Here is a 24,459-nt window from a genome sequence, read left to right as displayed (position 1 = left end):
TTTCTAGAATGGTCGTAGGAAGTAGGTGCAGGTCCTAGGTCTGACAGCCAGGAGTTTTTCCATGTGTCCCTGCTCTTACCAAAAAAACGTTGAAGAGAGTGGGGGTGAGGGATGAGCCCTGGGGGACACCACAGGGGATCTCCTTAGGTTCGGAGGTAAAAGGTGGGATGTGGATCCTCTGGGTTCTTCCGGTGAGGAAGAAAGTGATCCATCTGAGCGCATCCTCTTGGATGCCAATATGGTGGAGTCTTTCCATCAGCATGTGGTGGGACCCAGTGTTGAAGGCTGCCGAGAGGTCGAGGAGGATCAAAGCTGCTGTTTCTCCTCAGTCGAGGAGGGTTCGGATGTCGTAGGTGGCCGTGATCAGGGCAGTTTCGGTGCTGTGATTGCTGTGGAAGCAAGATTGGGAGGCGTAGAGTAACTGGTTCTGCTCCAGGTGTGGTTTCATGAGTTGATTGCTGATGATCTTTTCCAGTACCTTTGCTGGGAATGGTAACAGGGAGATTGGCAGGGAGTTTTTGAGTTCGCTGAGGTCTGTGGAAGTTGTTTTGAGCAGGGGTCTGACTTCGGCATGTTTCCAGGCATCGGGAAATGTTGCGGTTGTGATAGAGGTATTGAGTAGGGTGGCGAGTTCCTGGCCGATTCTTTGGTTTCCGAGGTTGAAGATGTGGTGCGGGCATGGGTTTATGGGAGCTCCCAAGCGGATGGATTTCAAGGTAGAGGTGGTGTCCTGGGTGGAGAGTATGTTCCACGTGGTCAGCGTGTGGTTCTTGTCGGTTACAGTGGTGGCGTATCTGTCAAGGAAATCCATAGGTGTGGATTGAGGTTCTAAGTTTCTGTATATGGTTGTGATCTTGTTGTGGAAGTGGGTGAGGTTGTCACACAGCTCCCGTGAGGGTATGATGTTGTTTTGCTAGCAGCTGGGTTGGCAAATTCCTTAATTATGTTGAAAAGTTCATTGGTGTTATTGGCACTGGCTTCGATGCATACGGCAAGGGCTGTCTTCTTTGTTGCTCTCAGCAGGCGGTGGTAGAGGTTGAGGGAGGTCTTGAAGGCTGGACTGTCGGAGGTGTCCTTGCTGGAGCGCCATCTCCTCCCTGGAGGTTTGCTGTCCCGTTTCGATGTTCTGAGCTCTTGGGTGTACCAGCTGGCCTTTTTTGAGGATTTTCTCTGGATGTTGCTCTTGATGGGGACGATGCTGTCTGCACAGTTTGTGAAAACCAAAGGAAATGATGGACGGAGTGTTGAGCATTGCAAGCACTCACCCCCAGTCAACTGATCTGGGTTTAATCCATCACCGTTCTTTAGCTCACTCTGCCACCCCAGTTCAGACATGGCCATATGCAAATCAGTCTGACCCTGTGCCTCATGGGAACAGTCCAGCCCTAACTGCCAAGCCATGTCTTCCCTGGACCGGAAACAAGCTTCCTAGGACCGGTTTCTGGCATTTCAGCCGTCTTCAGCCAGGCTTGCTTGAATCCAGTGGCAAAGTGAGCAAGGGACTCACGTCTGAGCATACCCTGCCAACTGGGTGTGAGTGTTTGATTGGTTCTGATGCTCCGTCCATCGCCACCCCCTTTTGTACCGCTTTGTTCGCCATAAGTTGGCAGAGAATGCTCAGACGTGAGTCCCTTGCTCACTTTGCCACCGGATTCAAGCAAGCCTGTCTGAAGACGGCTGAAATGCCAGAAACCGGTCCTAGGAAGCTCGTTTCCGGTCCAGGGAAGGCATGGCTTGGCAGTTCGGGCTGGACTGTTCCCATGAGGCACAGGGTCAGACTGATTTGCATATGGCCATGTCTGAACTGGGGTGGCAGAGTGGGCTAAAGAACGGTGATGGATCAAACCCAGATCTGTTGACTGGGTGTGAGTGTTTGATTGGTTCTGATGCTCCGTCCATCGCCACCCCCTTTTGTACTGCACAGTTTGTGATCCAGGTTTTTTTTACTCGCTGTTCCAGGTTTGAGGCGGTAGCAGGGTTGGAGGTGTTGAGGGTTTTTTCCCAGCTGGCCGCTGAGATTTTGTTCCACTTCTGATTGGGGCATTGGTCAACTTGGGTGCGGAAGTGTGGGGGCTGGAGATGCTGAAGTGGACAGTGGAGTGATCGATCCATCGGAGTTCTGTGACATGGCTATATTTAACATGGTTGCTGGAGGTGAAAACTGGGTCCAGCATGTGACCTGCGGTATGTATAGGGTTGTGGACGATCTGGGTCGATCCGAGGCTGCTTATACTGTTGAGGAGGTGTTCTGTGTTTTTGTCGTTGGTGTTGTCGATGTGGAAATTTAGGTCACTGAGGAAGATGTAGGCAAAGGAGCATAAGGCTAGGGGCACAATTAAGTCTGCGAGGGTGTTTCAGAAGCTGAAATGCGGGCCTTGGGATCTGTATGCGAGGATGCCTCTGATGATTGTCTTGTCGTCCGTGTGGAGCTTGAAGTTGAGATGTTTCATGGGGGTGGTGGTGTTATTGGTGGTGGTGTTACACGGTTTGTCTCTTTGTGGATAATGGTAGGTCCTCCTCCTGGCTTGTTGTGCGGTCCTGGTGAAGGATTTTATATTCATCAGGGATCATTGTAGCAATGTCTCGGGCAGATGTGGGGTTGAACCAGGTCTCAATGAGGAAGATGATGTCGGGGGCAAGGGTGGCAATGACGTCCCATAATTCAGTGGAGTGCTTGCACAGTGAGCGTGTGTTGAGAAAGGTGCATGTGAGTTGGTGTTTTTGTTCAGGTAGTATCTGTGGTGTGCTTGGGGTGGGGCTAGCCAGTGGGCTGGTGTGTGTACAGTGGGAGGTGAAGTGTGGAAATATGGATTTTTCTTGTCAGTTATGTCCCCTATCTTGGACCCCAACGGTTCTATGTGCATGTTACAAGTACATGTATGTTCCCTCCAGTTCCAGTTATGAAGACGCAAATACATGTGCGTCCACCGTTAACATGTCCTCTTTCAGATCCGCCATGAATGGGCCGGATATTCCATTCCTAAGTACGAAAGGCCACCGCCTTTATATGGTTCACTTATGCCATTTTACAGTCCAGGCAAGTAGGCCTTGATTCTGTCATCAAGCTTTTCTTGCCTTCTGCCTCTGAAAAGCTCCAGTCTGAGCCTGCATCTGTGACCATGAACTTTGTCTCATTCTCTGCGCGGCTCACGAAGCCTGCTGCCTGCCAAAAACTGTATTTCACCTTCGAAAATTATCTGCTCCGCTCCCTGCCCAATGCATTCCTGTCTAGTAGCTTAAGTAAACATTCTGCCAGCTACCGAGCAAAGGCCCGGCTTCTCTGTCTTCATGCAAATAATTCATAGCCCTGTTACTATGGAAGATTCCGCCCTCGCATCTAGTATAGACGCTTGTACACGCACTAATAGTCAGTATAGTCAGTATAGAATAAGATTCCACTCGAAGAGACCTCTCTTTTGGATAACTTAGTTCTTTAAACATAGGATGTTAGATATGATTTGGGATTAGGTTGACTTGACCCTCCAGACTTCTGTCGCCACATGTAGAGCTAAATGTCAAGTCCCCTTCACCCCCCTAGTTGCACGTCAATCACACGTCATGCTGCTGCGCGCGCATTTCTGCCAAGTATTTCTGCTGACATTGCGAAATTCTTTCATGTAACCACCCTCTTATGACATCACATCTGATGACGTTCTGTAAACACACCCAGTTACGCCTATCTTTGCCACGTATGAATACATTATCTCCACTATCAATTGTTACGCCTCTTGTATTGGCCTCACTGTAATGCTTATTGTATAAAAGTAATTGATTATCAATAACGTATGTACTTCACTTCCTGAACCTTCGTGGTGATGGAACCTGGAGCAACCGATTATAATCGACCTCTGGAATAAAGCCCATTCCGAACCTCTAATACCACGGATTCTGCCTCTTATTTACTGAGCTATTTCATTATGTTTCTGTACCAAATTAAGTCCCGGTAATTAAATTATTTACCACATAAATGGCGCCCGAACAGGGACACTTTCTCATCTCACGCGCCGGCGGTGCGTTGCAGGCCCGGTCTCCTGCCACAGCTGGACGGACAACAACGCGTACCAGCAGGATTTCCTGTATCTCCCTCCGGTCAAGCGGGGGCGACTGAGGCTGCGATCAACACCCAGACGAGGCGGTGAGAAGTGCGAAGTATCCCGACCAGAGCCTAGCTGAGAGAGCAAGATCCGAGGTATACAGAGGCCCACCAGTTTCCGAAGTCCCAAGTCGAGTCCAGTGTCCGAAGCGTTCGAGTCGAGTCCAGTCCGGTTCAAGTTCAGTCCAGTTTCTGAGGCCTTCCGTTTCCGAGCTACCCGGTGAGTACCATTGCTGGGGAGGCGTTCTGGCGTGCACATAAGTTGTGCCGATCCAGACGGGTTTGGGTACACAAATCCGGTCTGCACTGTTTCAGCAGTGTATCTGTACTGTTTAGCAGTATATCTAGTATATCAAGTATAAAAATTCAGAATAATTCAGTTCAAGTCGAGTATCATGTTTAATGATTAAGTTTTTCTTAGATCATCGTCATCATCACTGTTGCTCAGTTAAATGTTAAATGTTAAATGTTTATAGTACGTTCTGCATATTGTGGTATGAATGGCTGTTCATTATTGTGATTACTGTATTAAGTTTGTTCAAGATCGAGTATCAGATCAGTTCTCAATATGCCGCTCTTTTCGAAATTAAGACAGATCACAACCAGAAAAGGGGTACTCGAAGAAGCTGTTCCCATTCCTCCTAGGGACACCCCAGGGTACTTCATGTATCATAAACATGGCCTAGACGCCATATTATTTCTTGATCTATGGGTAGACTATACTAAGGAATTACCAGAAAGTCAGAGGTGGCCCGCAGCGGGGACCTGGGATGCAGAGTGCATCGTGAAAGTAGAGGAAGAATTATGGAAAAGGAAAGCTAGACAATCACAGAAAGACGCCATTGAATTATGGCGTAAAGAATCGTATAGACGTACAGAAAAAGCACGTAGACAGGAAGAGAAGAGTAAAGAGAATTCAAATGAAGTCCGAGAAAATCTATTAATTAAAGAAGGTGCACGAGTGAAATCAGAACAAGTAGACAGACAAAGAAATGCCCTTATGAATGGTATGTATCCCCTTCTGGCTGAAGGATTACCTGAGGCTACTCCAGGGATACCAAAAGACTTGCCAACCCCATTATTTCCAATAAAGGTACATCCTAAGGGGCATCCTAGAACCGCAGAAGATGTTTTTCTTTCCTCATATTTAGATGACGCAGCTCCCGAGTATGCTAACCCCGCCCCACATAGACCGTTGGCCGGGGAGGTTCAACGCCAAGATCCTGTACCTGTACCCTTACAGCATCAAGTTCTGACACAAGTTCCGGCAAGCACATCTGTTTCTGCATCTGTCCCTACAGCTACTTCTATAGCTGTATCCACACCTATAGTTGCTGTATCACGTTCAACGAATCCTTTCACACCCGATACCCCAGATGGGGCTACCGGAGGTGCTACCAATATCTTTTCTACGCCACCTAGAATAAATAAACTTACTTTTCAAGAGTCAGCACATTCACGTACCCCCAAACTCATAAATGCCCGTACGCTTAAGGAACTTCTTATAGATTGTAGATATGACCCTGTGCCTGGAAAAGAGGACGAAATGACCCTAGCATCATTACGTATCAGACGAGCCGCAGTGTATTTAGGGAAATTACCGGGAATGACTGCACATCTAGATAATATATATCATTTTGTCCAAACCGGGCGAGATTCTGAATGTATTAACAGAGCTATGGAATACCAGAAAGTGGAAATACAGGGGGAACTGTTGCGTTTCCTCATAAATTGTGTGATCAGAAATCAAGACCGACCGGGGGTAGACCCGGAAGCAATGCAAACTCTTACCAGATGGAGCCAGAATATATCAGAAGGGAGACATGATAAGCAAAACTGTATATTAGCCATGTGCCGAAAGATCCGTAAAGAAATAGAACGCCTACACGAAGAAAGATTAGCGGTAGATCAGTTCGAACAGAGCGAGGAAGAAGCATCAGGACTGCCCACAGGACAGTCAGAAACTATAGCCTATGTAGGTAGAAGAAAATATTGTAATAGTACTAGATGTCTTACTGATCCGATACGTCCGATGTGTCTAGAAAATAACAGGAAATTTCAAACACCAATAATAAATATAAGGTCTAACGAGCATTCATTCCAAGCAGCAGATAAATTACTCCGAGAACGAAGGGGTTATCATTTCCTCGATTCTATGGATGAACAAGAATTAGCCAGGTCAGCCGTTCATTGGGTTGACAGTCCCGGGAAGTATAGTGATGACACAGTAGCGCACACATTTTTGAATCTCACCCCAGATGAACAGCATTTAGCTGGGATTTATATGATTCAACAACTTCTTATACTATATAAAAGCCAACATTCAGATCCTGGTCCCTTACCTGATATATTGACCGAATTACTCACGAATAGATGGAGAGGTTCAGGTACTAAGCTAATTAAAGAAATACTAGAATCAAGAAAGCAGTACATTCTTTTTATATGCCCAGAACATGTCTCACTGCCCATCAAGGAAAGAACCATGTATTACATGGACAGACAGAATCCCTTACGAGAAGTGCACCCAATAAAGGGCGAGGACAATCAGTTTAAACGTGTATATGTGTATACGCCCATATCAAAAATAGAATTGTTAGAAATGAAGAAAGTGGTACCCAGTCATGACAAAGACCCAGCGGGTTTCCACCGAGAAATTAAAGACATGTTACTCATGGGAGAGTATACCTATCCCGACATTATGACAATATTAAAGGTATTAATGCCTGCTGGCATTTATGAAAAACTCAAGGAAAAAGAGTGGGAGGTAGGAGACCAAAAGATAGATTGGACAGCACTAGAAGCAGAAGAAAAGGCCCGAGGTCCAGGTTCGGGGCTTGGGGACAAAACTAAAGCACTACCAGGTTTACTAGTACAGGTACTGCCACGTTTATTAACTACGAAAAAGGAAGACTGGGGTGCAATTTCAGCCTGTAAACAAAAGCAAGATGAAGACACTAGTGATTTCTATGCACGATTTGAAAAATGTTTTGGTATAAATAGTGGCATAAAAGCAAGTAGCGAATCATACCCACATCTGTTTGTGACAAAATTAGTTGAAAATTCCTTGCCCCAAGTGAAGAATAGAGTATTAAAATTCGAGAGTACATGGCAAGGTAACACTCCATCACAAATGTTACAAATGTTACAGTATCATCACAATAGAATTAGAGACGAACAAGATCATGAACAAAGACGCATGAAAGACACGAAAATGAAAATGCTAGTCTCCCAGACAATTCCAGCTGAAGGACATAAAAAGGCTACGACACATTCTGGCGATTTAGCAGGACCTGTAAAAGGGACATGCAACTATTGTAAACAACTAGGTCATCATGTACACGATTGTCCAGTCCTGAAGCGTAATATCGCCACGGGTATTACAAAAGAAAGACCACGGCCACTTAGACAGGATCAGAATGAACAAGGAGCTTTGCAGCATGCACAGTCCATGCCAGCTCCACCACAGACTATACAGTTTGTGCCAGCCGCACCAGCATTGCCAGCTGCTGCCACACAAACCACGACACGACAACTGTACCAGACCGCACAGTATGACTATCCTGATTATCAACGATATGCATGAACAAGCCTAGAGAGGGAAGTTGACTTACCCCTTATCGAGATCCCTGTAGATCAAGAAGGACCTTATGTACATAGTGAATTATTAGGCCAAGACAGAAAATTTTTACTCGATACAGGGGCAAGTCGAACAACTATAAAACGTAGTGAAGTTCCAGGGGCACCCCTCTCAGGCTCACAGAATATTTCCCTTGGTTTTTCAGGAAAACCTATTGTTAATGAAGTGTCACAACCTCTTCCACTTACGATAGGACCTTTGACCCGAACTACAGATTTATTGCTTACTAAATCATGTCCAGAAAACCTGTTAGGAATAAAAACACTGAAGGCTCTAGGAGCTATAATATGTTGTTCTCCGGAAGGAGTAAGATTGTTTTTACGTGATTTTAGAGGTCATTATGTGTCTAGAGACATGGATCCCCGATTGCAGACTTTACCTACACATCTATGGGCACAAGGCCCTACTGATGTTGGTTGCATGAATATTACACCATATCGAGTTACACTAAAGGCAGGAGTGGTACTACCACGAATGCGACAATACAATTTACCACCAGATGCTGTAGTGGCTTTACTACAAATCATTGACGAGCTCATTGCCCAAGGAGTGGTTGTAGAAACAGACTCCAATGTATGTAATTCACCGATAATTCCGATTCTCAAACGAACAGATCCGAAGGCCCCGCCAGTATATCGATTGATTATTGATCTGCGCGAATTAAACAAGTGCATTGTGCCACAATTCCCTGTGGTCCCCGATATCTCATCATTACTGACAGCTATTGATTCCGAAGCAACATTCTTTACTGTAATTGATCTCAAAAATGCCTTTTTCAGCGTCCCAATAGATCCGGAAAGCCAATATTTGTTCGGATTTAGTTTAAATGGACGTAGCTTTAAATTCTCACGCGCACCTCAAGGATTTACAGAAAGCCCCAGCATCTATAGCCAAGCACTGAAACGAGAACTTGACAGTATCCACATGCCAGTTAACACTGCTTTGCTTCAATATGTCGATGATCTGCTGATCACCGCCCGAAGCGAACCTGAATGTGAAAAAGCATCACTGACGGTTTTACAATTTCTAGCCGAAAAGGGGCACAAGGTGTCCCCTTCTAAGCTGCAATTCTGTGTCCAGCGAGTTATTTACCTTGGTCACTCGCTGTCCAAGGAGGGAAGGCAGCTTACACCCGACCGCATTCAGTTAATAGCTAACATGCCAATACCCAAGACGCAAAAGGAGGTGCGGGCTTTCATAGGCCTCACTTCATATTGTAGGCAGTGGATCTCTCAGTATGCATTTCTAGCAAAACCACTCATTCAGTTGACAACACAGGAGGCAGCCACATCGACTGTTCTCCCTTGGACTCAGGAACACACACACGCTTTTGAAAGCTTAAAGAAAGCTTTATGTCAAGCACCTGTTTTAGCAACACCATGTTACAGAAAACATTTTACACTCTTTATTACAGAACGAGAAGGTACTGCCTTGTCAGTACTCACACAGGAACAAGCAGGAGCACACAAACCATGTGCTTATTTTTCGAGTACATTAGATCCCGTAGCTCAGGCTCTGCCTGCGTGCCTAAAATCAGTGGCAGCGACAGCTTTAGCAATCAGACAAAGCGATGCCATAGTGTTAGGACATCCATTGACAGTACAAGTACCACACGCAGTAGAGGTTCTTGTGAACCGAACGCAAACACAACATTTGACTATAGCAAGACTTACAGGGTACGAACTAACATTGTTTCAGCCACATATAGAAATCAGACGTTGTAACACATTGAATCCTGCCACACTTTTACCGGTAAATGGAACAGACCCATTAGCCCACGATTGTATTGATGTTATTACAATCACGACGAAACCCAGACAAGACTTGATAGATGTTCCATTGTCAGATCCAGACCTGACGTTGTATGTAGATGGTTCATGTATGAGAACAAGTACAGGAGAGTTAGTGGCCGCTTACGCAGTCACCACAGACACTGAAATTATTGAAACCAAGTGTATAAATACCTTGTCCGCTCAAGCAGCAGAGCTCGTCGCTCTGACACAAGCCTGTATTCAAGCCACAAATAAAAAAGTCAACATATACACTGATTCACGTTATGCATTCGGAGTCGTACATGACTTCGGCGTGCTGTGGCGAGAGAGAGGTTATTTAACTTCTCACGGTGCCCACATTCAGCACGGACCCCTCATTCATGCCTTATTAGATGCGATACATCTACCCACTGCAATATCAATTATGAAATGTAAAGCTCATACGAAAATTACTGATATCATTTCTCAAGGCAATGATCTAGCTGACAGAACAGCTAAGCAGACCGCTCAAACTCAAAAATCCGACATGACAAAGACAATAGTTCCGACGCTGACACATTGTATGACAGTTAAAGATCCTACTCTTGACGTAATTGACATACAGACACATGCTACACCAGAAGAAATAAAGAAATGGACGGAATTAGGAGGGATCCAAACGGATCAAGGATGGTTGATGAAGGAAAAATCTGTGTGGTTCCTTCCTGATTCAATGGTCCAAGTTATAATTAACACTGTACATAGTCCTGCCCATCTAGGAGAAAAAGCTATGCTAGATAGCATTCAACATATTTGGTTCAACAAGCATTTACGAGCAGCAGCGAAACAAAAAGTTCGTACCTGCATGATCTGTTGCCAGTTCAACCCAGGAAAAAGCGTTCCCGCAGAACAGGGTGGATTTCAGCCTCCTGATCACCCTTTTGAAGTCCTCCAGATGGATTATATCCAGATGGAACGATGCAGAGGATTCAAATATGTTCTCGTAGTTGTGTGTGCTCTTTCCCGTTGGACGGAGGCATACCCGGTTTCAGATTACACTGCCCCGACTACTGCCAAACAGTTGGTTCGAGAATTCTTCCCACGATACGGTTTACCACGTGTTGTTCACTCAGATAACGGCCAGCCGTTCTCATCCGAATTAATGAAACACGTTTCACTTTTGTTAGGCTATCAGTGGAAATTCCACTGTGTCCGACACCCCGAAGCAGCAGGTCTCGTAGAAAGACATAATCAGACTCTGAAAATAAGATTATCCAAAATATGCAGAGAGAAAGGTGTCGACTGGGTAGTAGCATTACCAGTTGCACTCTTTTACACAAGAATGGTAGCACACTCTCGAACAGGGCTATCCCCGTATGAAGTGATCTTCGGCAGACCACCAAATATGTGGGGGACGCCTATACCACGCAAAATAACTGATATTGACTGTAATATGCTGACAGACTACTTGGCTTCCTTGATGTCTGCACTACAATCTTGTCGTTCACAGGTAGCTGCAGCTTTTCCTGACAACACTGAGGTGAAACCCCATGACGTGGTTCCGGGAGACTTAGTCCTCGTGAGGAACTTTGATCGCAAGACTCAACTGGAACCTAGGTGGAGGTCACCTCAGCTGGTGTTGCTCACCACAAGAACAGCCGTGAAGATCGAAGGCAGAAAGGGATGGATTCATTCAAGTCATATCAAGAAATTTCATGGACTAAAATCAGATGTGAATACCTCACCTTGTGTGTCTTCACCCATTGACTCAAAACTTCCTTTTGTGGAAAAAAGTGACTCTGAACACTATAAACTAAAGCTTAGGCCCAATCAGTCGAGCAATTTGATTGTTTAAGTCCTCTCCAAGGTGAAGCGGTTGAATTGTCTCTGACATGTATCCCTTGGACCTGAATAGAGAAAACACCCGAAAAATGTTGAAACGATAGGCGTACTGTAAATCACTGCGTAGTCATTGCATAGTGACGTTATTAATTTTATTTTTCTTAAGTCTTTTAATAATTACTGCAAGTATATTGTTGCACATATATTATCCTATTTCTAGACATGTTTACAATGTTACTGCTGAACATTCTTTTGGTAAATTACCTCCGCTTGAGTTGTCATACAGATTTGCGCTGCGCAATAACACTTTTATTAATATGTTACATCATTCCCATCAGGTTAGCAATGCTACAAATTGTTGGATATGTGGCCGACTCCCTCCCTATCAGAATTATAAAGGAATTCTACCTCTTTTTCCATACCCGTTCACACACAACGGCTCCTGTGGAGCATGGTTTAGTTTAATTAATTCCCAAGATTCGAAATCTGCAGTTTATCAAGACAATGGGGTATGGGGAAATCTGAACTTAGTTTTACTTAAGGTCTGCCACCCCAACAAGGAGGGACTTCCCAAAGGAACAGGAACTGATCTAGAAAATGAAGTATATGGATTAGGTAACTTTACGCTTAATCTCCTGATCTTGAATGTCGAATCCGAAGCTACTTCAATTTTGCCCGCTATGTCAATACTTCCAGTAAAAGGTGAATTATGTATAAGAAAGAATGGTTCCATACACATGGGCCATAGTAAATGCACCACTGTGGTAGAATTTAGTGATCAAGGCAAGTCTACATTTAGAGCTTCCCGCCATTCCTATTTCATATGTGGTCAGACGGCATATGTACGTTTGCCTCTAGATTGGGATGGTACTTGCTACATTGGATTCCTTTTGCCACCTGTTTTTCTAGCTCCTCCTGATTATCACAGAAATATTCATTTAGTACACAATAGAGAAAGGAGAGATCTCCCAATAGTCGACTACACTGAAACAGCATGGGAAAAATACACAGATTTCAATAAAGGTCTCTTTCCCTATATAGGTACCGTTACTAATAGTAAGCTGATACGTAGATTAACTAGAACCCTTGAAGCAGTAGTGAACGAAACTATTTCCGCCTTAGGCAATTTAACAGAAGAGCAGTCTGCTATGCGGATTGTTGTGCTTCAAAATCGTCTTGTCCTTGACGTCATCCTGGCTGATAGGGGTGGAGCTTGTAGGGTCATCGGATCAAGCTGTTGCATTTTCATACCAGAAAATTCGCCATCTGTATATAAGGCCATAACCCGCCTTCATAAGATTGTAAGCCAGATACACCAGAATCCAGGCACCTGGACTTGGTCCGGTTGGTTTTGGAGTGTATTATCTACCTTTGGATGGAGAGTCCTATCCTTCCTAGGTATTGGCCTTCTCATACTATTCAGTTGCTGTCTATGTCTACAATGTGGACCAGCGATTTGTGGTCTGTGTGCCACATCGTGCATTCCACATCAAGATTTTCATTCAAGATCCCGGAAGAAGAAAGAAGAACAAATGATGCTATATGAACAGATCAATGGATTAATGAAGATTGATATCTCTTGACGGGCAAGTAGGGGACAAGGAGGGAATGTGGAAATATGGATTTTTCTGGTCAGTTATGTCCCCTATCTTGGACCCCAACGGTTCTATGTGCATGTTACAAGTACATGTATGTTCCCTCCAGTTCCAGTTATGAAGACGCAAATACATGTGCGTCCACCGTTAACATGTCCTCTTTCAGATCCGCCATGAATGGGCCGGATATTCCATTCCTAAGTACGAAAGGCCACCGCCTTTATATGGTTCACTTATGCCATTTTACAGTCCAGGCAAGTAGGCCTTGATTCTGTCATCAAGCTTTTCTTGCCTTCTGCCTCTGAAAAGCTCCAGTCTGAGCCTGCATCTGTGACCATGAACTTTGTCTCATTCTCTGCGCGGCTCACGAAGCCTGCTGCCTGCCAAAAACTGTATTTCACCTTCGAAAATTATCTGCTCCGCTCCCTGCCCAATGCATTCCTGTCTAGTAGCTTAAGTAAACATTCTGCCAGCTACCGAGCAAAGGCCCGGCTTCTCTGTCTTCATGCAAATAATTCATAGCCCTGTTACTATGGAAGATTCCGCCCTCGCATCTAGTATAGACACTTAGACGCTTGTACACGCACTAATAGTCAGTATAGTCAGTATAGAATAAGATTCCACTCGAAGAGACCTCTCTTTTGGATAACTTAGTTCTTTAAACATAGGATGTTAGATATGATTTGGGATTAGGTTGACTTGACCCTCCAGACTTCTGTCGCCACATGTAGAGCTAAATGTCAAGTCCCCTTCACCCCCCTAGTTGCACGTCAATCACACGTCATGCTGCTGCGCGCGCATTTCTGCCAAGTATTTCTGCTGACATTGCGAAATTCTTTCATGTAACCACCCTCTTATGACATCACATCTGATGACGTTCTGTAAACACACCCAGTTACGCCTATCTTTGCCACGTATGAATACATTATCTCCACTATCAATTGTTACGCCTCTTGTATTGGCCTCACTGTAATGCTTATTGTATAAAAGTAATTGATTATCAATAACGTATGTACTTCACTTCCTGAACCTTCGTGGTGATGGAACCTGGAGCAACCGATTATAATCGACCTCTGGAATAAAGCCCATTCCGAACCTCTAATACCACGGATTCTGCCTCTTATTTACTGAGCTATTTCATTATGTTTCTGTACCAAATTAAGTCCCGGTAATTAAATTATTTACCACAGAAGGGGCAGGTGAAAGGTCCTACCATGGAGCATAGTGCGGTGGTAGTGTTTGTTGCGGTTTCAGGGGTCGAAGGTGTAAAGCTCGATGGTATATCTTTGAGGGTGGAAGAACCAGGGGTCAAGGCGCTGGGCGTGGTCCAGGTGTGGATGGGTGCAGAGGGGCTTGCCTTTGGCGTGCCTGTCGGGAGCTAGCTGCAAGCCCGCTGCGCGATGGCGCTGCACCCCGCATTAAGTAGGTCCTGGGGTGGGTGGGGATTCTGTTGGCTGGACGAATGGTGAGCAAATAAACCTGATCAGGAAAACCCCAGCGGGAAATCCTGGACAGTTGCAGTGTCACTGGATTAGTCTGGAACAAGCAGGAACTGTAGGCCACAGGCAAGTGGCAAGCTAGTTGTCCTGGTGCCTATATCTCAGAACTTCTTTCAGAGGGCCACGGGGCAAGCAGGGATTACTGGGCTCAACCGAAGTGATTGAGGCCTTTTACTCCTGATGTCCTAGGGTCCGACTTAATATGGATTCTGAGCAACTGGGTAAAGTTACACATCTGCACTTGACTCTCAGTAGTAAATGTGGTCGAGCAGCCCAATGCTCCCTGGGGTGGAAGTGTGGGTACTGTCTAGTAAACATGGGCTCCCAACTCAAAATGCACACAGCAGCAGCAATAAATCATTGTCCAGCCAAACACTCACTTTTATAACAAAAGAGAAGTATTTTATTCCAAAACTACTCACAGAATACAACATGCACACACAACTTACATAGTCCTCCCCTGAGTTCTGGGTTCTAGTGTGTTTCTGGCTGTTCTTGTTCCACCCACTCTTCACATTAGCAATCGTGGTTATTTCCCGTTCACTATTGGTAACATCTAGGGTATGTCCCACTAGTAGTCCGAGTCTCAAGAGTCCATTACAACTCGGATTTAAAGTCAATATTGGTCCAGCACACATGTGCCCAATTTTAGCAGCAAATTCCCCCGGGTCCATTAGGCCAATACAAGTCTTGCCCACTCTGGCAGAAGTAGAGCATTTTGAGTCCTGCAGTGCGCCCTGTCCAGGGGCACTTGCAGCAGTTCCAATCCCAGTCAGTTTAGTTACTTGCACAGGGACACAGCGGCTGCACTCAACAGGTGCAGGCTCTGTCTCTCTTGGTTGTCCTCCTGCATCGATTGGAGGTTTCCTACGGCTTTCTCCTGTAGGATAAATGTTCACACACTCCCACTGGGAGGAAGGCTATGATGATCCTTCTCTTGGTTCTACTTGGGGATGGTGCTCCCACTGCTTCCTCACTCATCCAACAGGGTCGAACCAGTCGCAGTCCTTGTTGCTCTCGGTGACCTACAGGTCACCACAGCTCACTGTCCACAGACTCCAGCCCGATCAACATGGCAAAGTTATCCATGGCAGTCCTTCTTGTCATACGGGGTTTCCGCACCGCTGCCGCATAAGGCTTTGGCCATTTCCACATGGCAGTCGTTATCTCAACGTCTCCTCCTGGCACAAGGGGTCACTGCACTACTACCGCACAAAGCTTTGGGCTTTACTGCATGGGTCTTTACCGCTGCTATCTTTACGGTGGCCTCTCCTGGAATATACTAGTTGCTGACTCAGTCCTGTACACAGGTAATGACCCGAACAGTGCAGCAGCCATCTACTCACACCTCACACAGGTAGTTCACTTCACAGAGCTTCCCACTAGCCCTCGCTCCCTCCAACACTCTCTTCTTTGTCACAGGACACACTGGAATAGGCAAGCAGGCAGACAATAGTGGAATCCTGGGGTGTAAGCAAATGGAGTCTGGACTCCTGCACTTCTGCTTCATCCTTGTAGTCCGCTGACTTTTGTGTTGAGTCCTCTTTTACTGGACACTGACATTGACTGACTGTCTGACCCGGTGTCATGATTTATGTGTCAATAACATACCTAAAAGATACAAATAGATATCAGGCACCAGAAAATCTCTTAACAGTTCAAATTTATTTTCCAACTAAAGAATATTCCATGAAAATGTTAATTAATTTCCCATACAATACTTTTCCAATGTCATGACTTGGGGAACGTGACAGAGCAAAGCGCATCTTTTTTTTTTTTTTTTTAGTTTGCAAAAACCTTTATTGAAATATTACACGATACAGCGTAATAGACATCACTTCGTAATATAAATTGTGGCATTATACGGGTCCCTCCTCCCCTTCATCGCACCCCAACAGCGATGAGGTAATCATCCTCCCCCCCCCCGCCCCCCCATCCCTACATTTTTGATAATACGGCTACAAGAGTCATAACAGAAAGTTCAATCAAATACTGGTCACTTCAGTGTCCTTTAACACAGTCCACCATCAATCCCCAATTTGTCCTGTATAAAATTGCAACTAACAGCTCCCCTCTCCCCCGGCAGGTAAGCCTCCCATACTCCGCTTTGCAGGACCGCCTCTCATGGCAGGTCCCAGGTGGTAGCCGAGTCCACTCCCAGGTCAACCGGCACATCCGGGCATTATGGCGGACCCGTCCCCGGGCACCAATCTTCGTCCCTCGAGCGCATGCCTCAATCCTCCCTTCACCTCCCGTCCCCGATGTGACGTCAACATTCACTTCCACGGCCTTCTCCTCCTATGCCAACAAATACGCAGTTAAGGGGCCCCATATGTCCCGCGGACGCGATCTCGTAGGAAGAAGGTCCGCATACCCATGTAGTTGCTCCTGCCATGTAACCATTGAAGTAACCCAGTCCTTAAACTTGGGGGCCCGTCCCCTACCCCACCTGCTCGCCACCTGTCTCCTAGCTAATAACAGGCCCATGGCCAAGAATTTCTTATACTTGGCAGTAGTAGTGTTAACCAGTCCTAAAAGAGCGACCGTAGGGCACGGTTGCAGCTGAGCCCCTATCATACTGGAAAGCCCCTTAAACGTCAACTCCCAGAACTCTGCCACCTTCCGACAGCTCCACACCAGATGTACAAAGTCTGCTCCTGCCATCCCGCAGCGCAAACATCTATCATTATCCCGGAGCCCAAATCTATACAACTTAGTAGGGGTGTAGTATAACCGGTGCAAAAACTTGAAATGAATAAGGCGCAGCCTGCTGTTGCCAGTAATGGCCGCCGTCTGCCCGCAACTAAATTCCCATTGTTCATCTGTCAATGGAACAGCCAAGTCTGCATCCCATTCTCCCCGAGCACGGCTGGGGGCGGACTGCGCCGCCTCCTGCTGGTGTTTATATAATAGCGATATGACATGACGGGGGGGGTGTCAGCTGCAAAAGCGCGTGCAGAGGAGCAAATATGACCGGCTCCGCGGGGAAGTCGGGGGTCACCGACTTTAGGGTTTGACGGAGTCTGACGTACAGAAACGTCTCCAGCACAGTCGGCGCATGCTCTCCAACAAACTGTTCCCTCGTGCGGAACTGCCCTGCCAGATATAAATCTCCCCAGGTATAATATCTCAGGTTGTCAAGCATCTTTCGACAAGCCCCTTCCTCCAACACTGGAAACACTGGGTTCCGTGCCAAAATCACTTTAGGCGAATACATCACAGAGGATCCCGACCGGCGGGCCATCCGCCGCCAAGCGCGTATAGCGCAATCCACCGTAGAGGGGTCACGCGTCTGTTCCCTCCCCGCAACAAAGAGGTAGCCCGTCGGGGGCGTAGGAGCCATATAGTCATCCTTGATTGCCAAGTGCGGCATAAAGGGCGGTGGGTGGAACCAGAAAGCAGCAAAGTGCGCTTGTGCACAATAATAAGATTCAAAATCGGGAACCTCAAATCCCCCCTGGTGGTAAGGTAGCATAAGCGTGGCTATGTTGAGACGCGCCTGCTTCCCCCCCAGATGAGTCGTATGAGCTGTGTTTTTAATGTACGAAAAAAGAACCGCCCTGGGTGATATGGGATATTAACAAATAAGTATAGTAATTTCGGCAGCAATACCATCTTGATCAATGATATCCTCCCGGCCATAGACAGGGGGAGTCGCAGCCATTTGGAGATGTTGTCGGTAATCGTATCCATAGCTGTACCATAGTTTAACTGCATTAATACCTCCTTATCTCTGGAGATATGAATACCCAAATATTTCAGGTCTTCCGATTCCCACCTGAGGGGGTAATCCATTGGGAATGGAATCGTCACATCAGTTAAGGGGAAAATGGCCGATTTCGACCAATTGATTTGTAACCCCGATATGACTCCAAATTTGGTTATTTCCCGTAGTATAGGATTGAGATTGTCTTGGGGCCGCTTTACATACAGCGTCATGTCATCTGCATATAAATAAATGAGCAGTTGCCTGGAGGGGTATATCAATGCTTTATCATTATGGTGTTGTCGGAGCGTCGCCGCTAAGGGTTCAATGGCAAGGGCCAATAAAATGGGGGACAATGGGCATCCCTGACGCGTGCCCCTGGAAATGTCGAAGGGTGAAGACTTAGCCCCATTTAACAGGACAGACGCCACCGGTTTGCCGTAAAGCAATTTAATCCAGTTTAGTAAAGTGTACGGCATTCCCATGCGTTCTAGCACTCCTAGCAAGTAGTCCCATTCTAGGGAATCAAACGCCTTGGTGGCGTCGAGGAAGACCGCAACTGCCGAGCAAGCGGGATCTAGATCTTGCAACACTGCGGCCAGCGTCCGCAAGTTATGCGATGTTGCGCGGCTCGGGATGAACCCCGCCTGATCAGGGAGAACCAGCCGCTGCATCAGCAGGCCCAGCCGAGTCGCCAACACCTTAGCCAGTATTTTAGTATCACAATTTAGCAGCGACAAGGGCCAGTAGGAGTCGCAAGAGTTTCAGCAACGAGGTTTCAGCAACGAGGTTATTAAAGCCTCTTGCATTGTCCTAAGTAGACTACACTCCTCCAGTGCCGCATAGAAGACTTCTTTCAGAATGGGAGCAAGTATGTGAGCATAGGTTTTATAAAATTCTATAGGTAGCCCATCGGACCCGGATGCCTTACCGGACTTCATCTGCACGATGGCCTCTGTGATTTCATCAAGTTCCAACTCCAAGTTCAGGAATTTTTGTTGGTTTTCCCCCAGCCAGGCCAGAGCAGTATCCTCAAGGTATTCGTGCAGTTGGAGTGAGGAACCGCGCTGAGACGCATACAGCGCCTTGTAATATTCTCTGAAGATGGCCAACTGGTCCGGGAGGTTCCAATGTACCTGCCCCTGACTATCCTGTATCTCCGTGATATAGGTGGAAGAGCGGGGAGGACGTATCGCCGTAGCCAGAGCTTTCCCCGGCCTATCTCCCTCCCCATAGCGCCGAGCTATGTGCGGTTTCCCTCTGAATTTAAGCTCCCTATCCGCCAAAACGCCAAATTCCGTCAGCTTGGTACGGATGGTGGCATTGATCCTATCTCCTCCCGAGTCGCCACTGGCTTCCTGTTCCAGTGCTTTCAGCTCAGTCTTCAATCTGGAGAGGTCCCTACGCAGCTCCTTGAGAATGCCTCCACCTTTGGACAGGCACCATCCCCTGACCGTTACCTTAAAAGCCTCCCATACCACAGTCACACTGGAGACCGACGTAATGTTGCGCTCAAAAAAATCCTGTATGTCCTGTTCCAATTCTGTTTTAAACACAGTGTCTTATATGTCCGCGCCAGGTGGGTCACATCATGTAGCCAGTGCGCCATCCCGACCGACAAGAACAAATAATCTATTCTAGCCCATGAGGAGTGAACCGTCGAATAGTGGGTACCCTCCCGCTGCCCAGGGTTCAAGTGCCTCCAAGAGTCCAGCAGCCGACCATCCCCCACAATATCATTCAGTATCTGGTGTGTACGCGTAAAATGTGCTGGGTTGGTACGGGATCTATCTAGCCTCGGCTGTAGCGTTGTGTTAAAGTCTCCACCCCAGATGATATATCTGGTTCCTACCTCCTGTATTTTATTCAATAGCTTAGTCAGTGTGTGAGGGTCATCAATATTGGGCCCATAATAATTTGCGAATAGTACCTCGTGATGGTAGAGCCTCCCCCAGAGCAGACCGAACCGGCCACCCCCATCCACCTCCACGCCACCCGGGGAAAATGGCACCCCTCGCCTAACTAGAATGGTCACTCCTCGGGAATAATTGGAGTAGCCTGCAAAGCAGCGGTGTGCCGCCCAGCGCGAGGCAAACAGTGGCGGTCTACCAGGGCCAAGGTGAGTCTCCTGCAACATGGCCACCTCAATGTGATGCCGATCTAAGTACCCAAGCACCTGCCTTTTCTTTCTGGGGTTATTCAAGCCTCGAACATTCCATGTTGCAATCTTCAGTCTATTGAAATCACGTGTGATGTCTGCCAGGACTTATGTTGTAACAACCTGTGTCTATAGCCGTAGTTAAGTGGATCTCGCTGCATACAAACAAACAACTAATACCCTAAATGCCCCCCATCAACTCCCAAACCGGCAACCCCAACCTGCCGTGTACAGAAACCCACCCCACCCCAACACATGTCAATTTCCCACATTGACTGCCCCTTAATGACAAAAAGTCGGGGAATGCCCACATGGGGGAACGCCAAGGCCCACGACCTCCCTCCTCCCGCCGTACTTTCACCAAACTGCTGCACCACCTGGCAGTGGGCAGCTGTCATGGGGCGGCAGGGAGGCGCCGAGCAGGACTTCAAGCTGGAGGGCGGAAGAAACAAGGAAATAATAATACATCACCAATTGTAGGCCCATCAGGCACAACGCAGCGTCCAGGAGAGTCTTTAGTAATCCTCGGACCCCGAGGAGAGTCTAGTCCGGGTCCGACAGTGGGGAGTTTGACCCAGAGCATCTCCGTGTCCCTGGGCCTCCAGATGCCGCCCGCCGGCTGCGCTTCAGGTATTCCTCCACCTGCTGCGGATTCTGGAAAATATGTTGAGTGCCTTTGTGTGTTATCTTCAGTCGCGCTGGGTAGAGCATTGCGTACGAAATATCTTGCGCTTGGAGCTTCTTTTTAACGGCGGTGAACTTACGCCTGGCGTCCTGAACTGCTGGGGTGAAATCGGGATAGAACGCCAATACTGTATTTTCGTAGTTGACCTGCTTTTTGTCCCGGGCCAGCTGGAGGACCGCATCTCTGTCCCGGTAATTCAAAAACCAGGCTATCACCGGCCGTGGCGGGGACCCCGGAGATGGGCGGGCCCCCAATGATCTGTGTGCTCTTTCCACTGTTAGGTGTGCTGAAAAGGATTCTCTGCCGAATAGTTCCACCACCAACCGTTCGATGAAATCCTCCATGCGGCCAACATTCGTGGACTCCGCCAAGCCAAGAATGCGTTATTCCTCCGGGAGCGGGCCTCCAAATCCTCGTTTTTGTCCGCAATGATCTTTAGGAGTTTGTCCATTTGCGCCATGTGCCCCCGGCTGGTCGCTGCCCCGTCCTCGAGGTGGGAGACCCTGGTCTCGGCTTCCTTTATCCGCTCTTCGTGCTGGTCCAGTTTATGCACCACGGTGTCTATGCGCTCATTCATCGTATCAATCTTGGCGCCGATAGAGGCAAGACTATGCTTCATGCCCAGCAGGAGGGTCTTTCAGTCCTCCTCCGGCGCATCCAAAGTTCCGTACCCAGTACTCTCCTGCGAGGCTGACCGTGGCTTCCGGCGCGCCTCGAAGGGCAGCTTGGATTGTTTTGCGTCCGTGCGTCCCATTTTGCGACAGGGCAGTCGAGGCAGCACCACCGCCGAGATGTGCAAGGGGGGCGTTGCAACCCACAATCTTTTCACGAGTAGGCTCGTATAATGACCGTTACAGCGTGGAGCTATTATTCCCCGCACCCTCAGAATCCCGAGAGCGCCAGTGGGCGCAATTCACTCCTTCACACAGTGACCACTTCAATGTTCTCAAGGATATGGCTGCGCGACGAGGAATCCCAGCGGTCCCAGTAGAGGCCCCTCACACCAGAGTTCTTCCCGTCCGCACAAACCCGCTCGGCCGGGCAGATGCCTCACAGGCGTGCGGCCATAATGGTCGTTCGTCACCGAGCGCCCCCAAAACGTGGCCAAGCTTCTTCACATGTGCCTCCTACTGCAGCCGCGTAGTGCCCTCCAGGAATTCAGGCAAGGTGGTTTGATATTGTACAAAGACTGTACCATCAAACAGCGGCCCCAGGCATCCAGAGGCCCTCCAGGCAAGCCCCGCGTCCCGTGGGGAGACCAGAGGTGTAAGAAGCAACAAGTCCGGGAGCTCCAGCCAATGAGGGCCAGCGTCCCCGCTGCAGCCGAGTCAGTTCACTTTAGTCTCAGGGTGCTCAAAATGGCTGCCAGGCTCAGACTGTACTTAATGGGAGATACTTATGTGCAAGAATGGGCCCCGGGCTCAACACTCAGCAGGCAATGAAGAGGAAGGGTCAGCCACATCCAGGCCCCAGGGGCTCCCCACAATCCAATTAAACAAAATGGCAGCCGCTTCATGCAGTGCGGGCTGAGGTGCAGCAATGTCGGAACTGACCCCCCTCAGTCCGGCGGGGAAGCGCAGGAAGTTCGTGATGCCAATCCTTGAACTCGGGGGCTCTCTCACCACTCCCGCAAATGTTCGGCCCCCGGCCCCTCCGTGAGTGGCGGCGCACCGCAGGCCTCCCGCTCCGTAGTGTCACGGGTCCCACGGCCGCATTACCCGGGGCAGAGGACCCGCGCAGCACTCCCGCTGGTGAATGGGAGCGCCCAAGTCTGCTAGTTGTCCCACGCAAGCACCCACCTCCATATCGCGGCGATTTGGTGTGTATGCCAACGGGCGCCCGGCCTCAGCGTGTGCCTGCCTCCTCCGCAGCCCCGGGCTCCCCCGGCGCGGTCAGCCGCCCTCAGGCCTCGGAGCACAGCGCAATGCTCCGCTGGTTGGATCCCGCGTTGCTCCCCAGGCAGTTTTTCAGGCTAAATCCGCATGCGTGGTATCCCCAGACTCAGCGGGAGATCAAGCAGCTGCCGGTGATGTCGGTACGGTATCTCAGCATTGTAGGATGGGGTAAAAGTATATTTTCCTGCTCGGCTGGGCTGGAACCTCACAGGCGTGCGGCCATCGCGGTCGTGCGCCACCTAGCGCCCCAGCAAAGCGCATCTTAAAATTGTGTCTAGTATTATTAGTTGAGACAATTAATGTACCACAGCACTCTACCAATAGTAAACATATGCTGTTTCCGCCCCCCAACAAATGACAAGTAAGGAGCCAAGTGTTGCAATGCAGCTTGTATTGAGTTAGAGGAGCAGCCGACACGTGTTTTGTCACAGCAAGTGACTTCTTCAAGGCTAGATATCTGGTCAAGTTGTCCTGGTCTAGCGGATCAACGTAGCACACTTCAAAACGTTTAAAAAAAATGTAGGTGGTCCAATAGACAGATTACAAAATTCCTGAGTTTTAACAATGCAGTATGTCTATGTTACTGGTAACAGATCATCCAAAAACCCACGATGATTATCTCCATAGTAAGAATCGTATGTGGTCACAGGAAAGATTATTTGCCGATTCGTTAATCGAAACGACCCAATTTCCTGGGGAAGCCATACTCTATTCTCATTTCACCAGTAATACCACAGTATTTCAATCCAATGAAGTGACCTGGAGACACTTCCTGCTTTGAAACTACGAGGACGCGAGACGGAGGGGACTTATCAGGGTTTCCCTTGGATTGAAATACTGTGGTATTACTGGTGACGGGAGAGCGAGTTTGGCTTCCCCAGGAAATTGGGTCACATGCCAGGTGGTTAGTTCCACTGATGATGTAAAGGCATGCCGTCTGGGCATGCCAAGCAAGGGTATCGCTAGAGCATAAGGGGTCACTGTGCATGTTAGATAGAAAGTGCAAAGATAACAGCGGTAGGCTGCCCCCCACAACAGAGACCCTTGGCGGATACTCATGCACAAGGGTGGAACATGTGGAGGAAAACAAAAATTCATCCACTTAGGCTCCTTCATTGAAAGTTTGGCATTGACCCATCAAGTGTGGGATAAGAAAAATGTATTTCCTATTTTAATTCCTATAGAAAAGTTTGCTCTCTGATACAGAAAACAAAATGGCTAAATGGAATTACACCAAATTGGGCACAAAAATTATAACTTTACTCAGAAAGAGTGCTTTTCGTTCCTTGGTGTAAATCCATTCAATAGATTAAGACATTCTCATTTAAAGAGGTGCTCAGGTTGGGCATGAAGAGGGGTTAACCTCCAGAAATAGTTATGATATATGAAGTGATGGCAGCCAGATATGCTCTGACTAGGCAACTTAAAGGTGCTTAGTTAGTCCTGACTGGCTGGCTAACACATTAATACTTTGTTGTGTGAATTTAAATAAATATTAGGGGTCAAGGTAAACACACCCAGACCTGCAGGGGCATTGGTGGGGGAGGGCCCACCGAAATCCCTCCTTGAATGGCTGGCTACAACAAGTTATACATGCA

The sequence above is a fragment of the Triturus cristatus genome, chromosome 1_2, assembly GCF_964204655.1.
Source record: "Triturus cristatus chromosome 1_2, aTriCri1.1, whole genome shotgun sequence".
NCBI lineage: Eukaryota > Metazoa > Chordata > Amphibia > Caudata > Salamandridae > Triturus > Triturus cristatus.
The sequence above is the reverse complement of the archived record's forward strand: the minus strand, read 5'-3'. Positions refer to the sequence as shown.